The sequence below is a fragment of the Schistocerca serialis genome, chromosome 6 (assembly GCF_023864345.2).
Source record: "Schistocerca serialis cubense isolate TAMUIC-IGC-003099 chromosome 6, iqSchSeri2.2, whole genome shotgun sequence".
NCBI classification, from domain to species: domain Eukaryota; kingdom Metazoa; phylum Arthropoda; class Insecta; order Orthoptera; family Acrididae; genus Schistocerca; species Schistocerca serialis.
In genome coordinates, this window is record NC_064643.1 from 514810935 (window position 1) to 514819183 (window position 8249).

The following is an 8249-nucleotide window of genomic DNA, read 5'->3' on the forward strand; positions in this document are numbered from 1 at the left end:
GGACGAATGGAGATGTGTCGTCTTCAGCGACGAGAGTCGCTTCTGCCTTGGTGCCAATGACGGTCGTATGCGTGTTTGGCGCCGTGCAGGTGAGCGCCACAATCAGGACTGCATACGACCGAGACACACAGGGCCAACACCCGGCATCATGGTGTGGGGAGCGATCTCCTACACTGACCGTACACCACTGGTGATCGTCGAGGGGACACTGAATAGTGCACGGTACATCCAAACCGTCATCGAACCCATCGTTCTACCATTCCTAGACCGGCAAGGGAACTTGCTGTTCCAACAGGACAATGCACGTCCGCATGTATCCCGTGCCACCCAACGTGCTCTAGAAGGTGTAAGTCAACTACCCTGGCCAGCAAGATCTCCGGATCTGTCCCCCATTGAGCATGTTTGGGACTGGATGAAGCGTCGTCTCACGCGGTCTGCATGTCCACCACGAACGCTGGTCCAACTGAGGCGCTAGGTGGAAATGGCATGGCAAGCCGTTCCACAGGACTACATCCAGCATCTCTACGATCGTCTCCATGGGAGAATAGCAGCCTGCATTGCTGCGAAAGGTGGATATACACTGTACTAGTGCCGACATTGTGCATGCTCTGTTGCCTGTGTCTATGTGCCTGTGGTTCTGTCAGTGTGATTGTGTGATGTATCTGACCCCAGGAATGTGTCAATAAAGTTTCCCCTTCCTGGGACAATGAATTCACGGTGTTCTTATTTCAATTTCCAGGAGTGTAGATAATGCTTACCGGCCAATGATCTTCTTCAGTGCGGATGCACTCACATCGCTCAAACTCTAACGGAAATCGGTAGACTGACTGCGAGTGATGTGTACAGTGGACGGGGGCACTACAGATGTAGTGTGTGACGTTGGAAATGTGTGTCTCACTGGGAGCATGCAAGAGATAATTCGCTACAGTCACACTATCGTCTGTGTCCTCGATGGCTCAGTCGGATAGAGCGTCTACTATGTAAGCAGGAGATTCCAGCTTCCAAACCCGGTAGGGGCACACAATTTCAACTGTCCCCGTTGATACTTATTGCCGCCTGTAAGCAGCTAATGGTCTGGTTTTCACTGTAACTTCACAAAATCTTCTGGCTGAATGTGGTTACACAAAGAATGAATACTGCGACATATGACATGTACTTGCATACATCTACATATATACCCCACAAGCCACCTTGTAGTGTTTAGCGGAGGGTACTTTGTGTATCACTGTCGTTTTACCTCTTTCTTGTTCCAGCTGCGAGAAATTCGCTGAATGAACAATTGTCGGCAAGCCTAGGTGCGAACTCGATTCTCTATGATTCTTTCATCGCGATTTTTTCGCGACATATACGAGGGAGGAAGCAATATATTGGGTGCTTCTTCTAGGAACGAACGGTCTCTCAACTTTCACAGTAAAACTTTGTGATGCAGATCGTCTCTCTTTCAGCGTACGCATTGCAGTTGCCTGATTATCTCCGTGACTCTTTCGCACTAACGAAATGAACTTGTAACAAATCACGCTGCTCTTCTTTGGATCTTCGACATTTGCTCCATTAATCATATTAGGTACGGATCCCAGACTGACCAGCATTATTCAAGTATTGGTCGAACGAGGGTTTTGTAAGCTACCTTCTTTACGGATGATCTCCCCTTCATGAGAATTCTTCTAGTGTACCTCAGTCAAGCATTTGCCTTACACGCGATTAGTTTGATGTGATCTTTTCAGTTTAAATGTCCCCGCACACATGTGCCAAGATATTTTATAGATTTGACTGCTCCCGGTGACTCCGCTGCAGTCCTCCTGTAATCATACAACAATGGAACTTTTTGCCTTTTTATGCGCATTTAATTACATTTGTTTATGGAGAATCAACTGTCAGGCCCTGCACCAGCTGTCAATCCTCTGCAAGTCTTGTAGCATTTCGCTGCAGTATTCAAGCGCGTGGGCCTTTTTTTATACAGAAGCACCATCCGTCAAAACCTCACGGGACTTCCGACGTTATGCTTAGGTCATTTACGAGCCGTGTCGGCTTCATATCATCTCTTCTTCTCCCTTCATTTGCTGGCGCCCCGTTTGGGGGCATGACTTACCCTTAGCTTACTGTGTGTTAACGCTGACGCGGAGTCTTGAAAACACGTCGGAGAGTGTGGGATTGCAGGTGTCTGGATACGTGGCGAGAGGTCAAAATGGACAGTGGTCGGCCCGTCGGTTGTTTGGGCCGTTGGTTGTATTTGTGCATTGACTGATTAGTTGGGAAAGTGCCGTTAGTGTCTGCATCGAAGTTTTCACCACGCTCTTCAGTGTGCTTCAGCTGATTTGTCTTCCCTTACGTCAAGGCTGTGCGTTTTTGGATGGCTACGATTTGCATTGAGCCGAAATTATGGAATAATGACTTCTTGATGTAGCAGTGGTTGGTGTGATAGGCCCGCGTCTGGAACTCTCGCTTTATGAATCTCAAAGAATGTTTCTCTCATTGTCCACCACAACTGCTCTGTTTGAGTTTGATCCATTTAATGATTAGTGCTTGTTTCGCACGTGTAACGGTGGCTGCTTGCTATTATAGGTGCTACTTGAAGTCTTGCCTTACTGTTACTTGTTTACGTCACAAGTTATCTCGCACTTTAAATCTAGTTTCTTTCAAATCAGTGTTATTTTCCTGTGGACCTTCAGACCGTTTTTTGTTACCCTAGTGTTTAATGAAATTGGGGATTCTAGAATGAAATTTTCACTCTACAGCGGAGTGTACGCTGATATGAAACTTCCTGGCAGATTAAAACTGTGTGCCGAACCGAGACTCGAACTCGGGACCTTTGCCTTTCGGGGGCAAGTGCTCTACCGACTGAGCTACCCAAGCACGACTCACGCCCCGTCCTCACAGCTTTATTTCCGCCGGTACCTCGTCTCCTACCTTCCCAACTTTACAGAAGCTCTCCTGCGAACCTTCTGCAAGGTTCGCAGGAGAGCTTCTGTAAAGTTGGGAAGGTAGGAGACGAGGCACTGGCGGAATTAAAGCTGTGAGGACGGGGCGTGAGTCGTGCTTGGGTAACTCAGTCGGTAGAGCACTTGCCCCCGAAAGGCAAAGGTCCCGAGTTCGAGTCTCGGACGCAGACAGGGCGTTGCTGACAGAAAATGTCGACGTGGATGACATCAAAGAAACGATGAGGACCAGCGCAAGAGGAAGAGCACCCGGCGCCGACGGCATCCCGCTCGAGTTCTACCTCGCATATTGGGACGTGCTAGGAGAGCAATTCACGGAAATGGTGAACGAGATACTCGATGGGGCGGAAATTCCACCTGGGCTGACCGAAGGGACCATAACACTCATCCCTAAGAAGAGAGCCGCCCGCCGCATTGAAGAGTTTCGTCCGATTACGCTCCTCAACGCCGACTATAAAATAATAGCGAAATGCATCGCAAACAACCTGAAATCGGCGATGAGGAAAGTCATCAGTCCGTGGCAAACATGTGCGGTACCAGGGAAAAATATATTTGACGCCACATGCACCTACAGGGACATAATAGCACAGGCAGCCAGCACCAGAAGCGCAGGTGCCATAATTTCGGTGGACTTCAACAAAGCCTTCGACAGGATCGACCACAAATATCTCGTACAGACACTAAATAGACTCGGGTTTGGGCAAAAATTCATCGCAATCATCCATAAGATACTAAGTACTGCAAGATCGACAGTAATAATCAATAGTTGGGAAACAAAACTGATAAAACTGGACAGATCCGTGAGGCAAGGCTGTCCATTGTCAATGGCTCTATTCGCTATAGTACTGGACCCACTCCTGCGGAAACTCACAAACGACATCAGAGGCTTCTTCGTAGGAGGCAAAGCAGTAGCATGTATAGCCTACGCTGACGACCTAGGCATCTTTATTGAAGACCAGGAAGATATTGGGAGAGTAGAAACCATAATGAATACATTCCAAAAAGCGTCAGGCGCCCAAACCAACCCCAGAAAAACAGTGCTACTGCCGATAGGGAATCAACGACTCAAACCAGACAGCCAATGGTATAAAATAGCAGAAAGCCATAAAGTTCTTGGAATATATATACAGTCTTGTCCACTTAGAATGGCCGCATACAACTGGAGGGACGTGCTACACACCATAAGAGGTCTCTCCAGACAGCACGCGAACCGGAAGCTAACAATCCACCAGAAAACAGAACTGATAAACACGACGATCCTGTCGAAAGCTTGGTACCTGGCGCAAATCTTAAGCATCCCGACAGAAATTGTGCGAGCACTAACGAGCGCAGTGTACTACCTGTTGTGGCGTCGAAATATATTCAAAGTGGCGCAAGCAACGTGCTCGCTGCCAACAAAAGAAGGGGGCCTAGGTCTAGTTGATATAAAGACCAAATGTGCAGCCCTTCTACTGAAACGAACGCTCGCCATCCAGGACAAAAACCCTGACTGCGTCACAGCCAAGATAATTGGAAGATACAAGCCCGCATCACAAGAAGCGCCGGTCGACACGAGACACATTCCCTGCAGAATGCGACACGTCAGGCTGCACTACGCCAACAAAAGTTACGTTCTGGACACCGTGGCGAACCCCAGCCACAGAACAGCCAAGAGAATATACTGGGCCCTCAGGGGGAAGCCGGAAAAAAACAAAATTGAACAAAAACTCCCGCAATACAATTGGAAACAAATATGGGGGAACGTCTCAGAAAACGTGTTACCTAAACATGCGAAGGAGACATGGTACAAAATAATTAACAGAACGGTACCAACCAACCAAAGACTGACGGAGATAAAACTCGTCGCAAGTGACAAGTGTGACGTATGTGGCATGACCGACACCCTCGAGCACCGATTCACGTGCGGGAATGCCATCAACCTCTGGGAAGCGTGCCAGCAGATGGTGGCCCACATCAGCAGAACGGCGCCGGGAAGCAGCACAGTGGAAGCAATCACCGCCCCAGACTGCAACCCATTTCCACGACCCAAGCGACTGGCGACTCTCTGGATCCTCGCCATGACGGCACACACCATCGTAGCGCGGAGGCAGACCGACCGGCTGGCCTTCCTGATGGACCTCTGGGAGGAGAACAAGACGGCCCAGCAGCACAGGCGATACCACGAGAACTTCAAAAACTTCCTGCAGATTCCACTGCAGACAGCAATCGCCAGAGTCCTCCCCAGCCTGTGACCCTCAGCACCGCCACCAGCCACCTCGCCACACTCACCACAAGAATAACGTGTGCAGTGATAGTGAACAAGTGCAACACAAAAGATAAAGAGCTTTCTCTTCTCGCATCAAATAGTGAAGTATAGTAGTATAAAGTGTTTCTTCCTAGTGGAATCAGTGACACAAAGTGCTCCCTAGTGGAAAGTGCCAACTACTCATTATTATTAGATATTTTGATTTCCTTTACTTTGTGCCTATAAAATTCTATTGATTACTCACACTATCCTTTCTGCTTCTCTTATGTAATATGACAAAATTTTCTCTCTTCTTCAATTAGGTATATTCTGTAGTATATGTAAAAAAAAAAAGTTTCTTCCACTTCTGATCCACCTATCATGGTGACGTTCCTTCATACTGTCCCACTAAACAGTGTAACTAGAGGAAGAGATCAAACCAGAATACACAATGTGCCTGTGTCATCACAAGTGCATCACATACAGAAACAAACTCAAATCAATGCAACGATGCCAAATATAAACTGTTATGCCTGTCCTGCAATGTCTACCCCCCTCAAAAAAAAAAAAAAAAGACGACAAATGGCCATGTAAAAGGGTTTAAGGAACAAACAATAAGAGAAAAACGAAAAAGGAAAATATAAAAACGAAAACATATAAAATGACAATAATATTAACCATCACTAGGATAATAGATTAATAGAATAAAATGTCTTTTTTTTAATGTATCGTTGTTAAAATATTTAAATAAATATACACTCCTGGAAATTGAAATAAGAACACCGTGATTCATTGTCCCAGGAAGGGGAAACTTTATTGACACATTCCTGGGGTCAGATACATCACATGATCACACTGACAGAACCACAGGCACATAGACACAGGCAACAGAGCATGCACAATGTCGGCACTAGTACAGTGTATATCCATCCACCTTTCGCAGCAATGCAGGCTGCTATTCTCCCATGGAGACGATCGTAGAGATGCTGGATATAGTCCTGTGGAACGGCTTGCCATGCCATTTCCACCTGGCGCCTCAGTTGGACCAGCGTTCGTGGTGGACATGCAGACCGCGTGAGACGACGCTTCATCCAGTCCCAAACATGCTCAATGGGGGACAGATCCGGAGATCTTGCTGGCCAGGGTAGTTGACTTACACCTTCTAGAGCACGTTGGGTGGCACGGGATACATGCGGACGTGCATTGTCCTGTTGGAACAGCAAGTTCCCTTGCCGGTCTAGGAATGGTAGAACGATGGGTTCGATGACGGTTTGGATGTACCGTGCACTATTCAGTGTCCCCTCGACGATCACCAGTGGTGTACGGTCAGTGTAGGAGATCGCTCCCCACACCATGATGCCGGGTGTTGGCCCTGTGTGTCTCGGTCGTATGCAGTCCTGATTGTGGCGCTCACCTGCACGGCGCCAAACACGGATACGACCATCATTGGCACCAAGGCAGAAGCGACTCTCATCGCTGAAGACGACACGTCTCCATTCGTCCCTCCATTCACGCCTGTCGCGACACCACTGGAGGCGGGCTGCACGATGTTGGGGCGTGAGCGGAAGACGGCCTAACGGTGTGCGGGACCGTAGCCCAGCTTCATGGAGATGGTTGCGAATGGTCCTCGCCGATACCCCAGGAGCAACAGTGTCCCTAATTTGCTGGGAAGTGGCGGTGCGGTCCCCAACGGCACTGCGTAGGATCCTACGGTCTTGGCGTGCATCCGTGCGTCGCTGCGGTCCGGTCCCAGGTCGACGGGCACGTGCACCTTCCGCCGACCACTGGCGACAACATCGATGTACTGTGGAGATCTCACGCCTCACGTGTTGAGCAATTCGGCGGTACGTCCACCCGGCCTCCCGCATGCCCACTATACGCCCTCGCTCAAAGTCCGTCAACTGCACATACGGTTCACGTCCACGCTGTCGCGGCATGCTACCAGTGTTAAAGACTGCGATGGAGCTCCGTATGCCACGGCAAACTGGCTGACACTGACGGTGGCGGTGCACAAATGCTGCGCAGCTAGCGCCATTCGACGGCCAACACCGCGGTTCCTGGTGTGTCCGCTGTGCCGTGCGTGTGATCATTGCTTGTACAGCCCTCTCGCAGTTTCCGGAGCAAGTATGGTGGGTCGGACACACCGGTGTCAATGTGTTCTTTTTTCCATTTCCAGGAGTGTATATGGTTACAAAAAAAAAAAAAAAAAAAAAAAAAAAGGTTCGGCACACAGTTTTAATCTGCCAGGAAGTTTCAAATTGGGGATTTAACACTATTGAATTACTCGTAGGATTTGTGATAAATCTGATTTATTAAGTTGTTATTTTAAACCCCTTGAACTAATTTCATGGATTAATTATTTAACCTTTTAAATATTTTAAGGAAATATGTCGAGCTAATGTATGTTGTTCAAACTTCGTTTTAGATCGTTCCAGCCTCACTGGTAAGTATCGGGTGATCAAAAAGTCAGTATAAATTTGAAAACTTAATAAACGACGGAATAAGGTAGATAGAGAGGTAAAAATTGACACACATGCTTGGAATGACATGGGGTTTTATTAGAATGAAAACAATACAAAAGTTCAAAAAATGTCCGACTGATGTCGCTTCATCTGATCAGAATAGCAATAATTAGCATAACAAAGTAAGACAAAGCAAAGATGATGTTCTTTACAGGAAATGCTCAACATGTCCACCATCATTCCTCAACAATAGCTGTAGTCGAGGGATAACGTTGTGAACAGCACTGTAAAGCATGTCCGGAGTTATGGTGAGGCATTGGCGTCGGATGTTGTCTTTCAGCATCCCTACAGATGTCGATCGATCACGATACACTTGCGACTTCAGGTAACCCCATAGCCAATAATTGCACAGACTGAGGCCTGGGGACCTGGCAGGTCAAGCATGACGAAAGTGGCGGCTGAGCACACGATCATCACCAAACGACGCGCGCAACAGATCTTTCACGCGTCTAGCAATACGGGGTGGAGCGCCATCCTGCATAAACGTCGTACGTTCCAGCAGGTGTTTATCAGCCAGGCTGGGGATGATGCGATTCTGTAACATATCGCCGTACCTCTCACCCGTTA

The 8249-nt window shown here is 48.0% G+C and overlaps 1 non-coding gene across 1 annotated transcript; it reads right to left on the minus strand.

Moving 5' to 3' along the window:
• Nucleotides 1–2779: 2779 nt before the first annotated feature.
• On the minus strand, nucleotides 2780–2854 carry Trnas-cga (transfer RNA serine (anticodon CGA)). Its single transcript has one exon. It is a non-coding gene; the product is annotated as a tRNA-Ser (tRNA).
• Between the last annotated feature and the right edge of the window lie 5395 nt (nucleotides 2855–8249).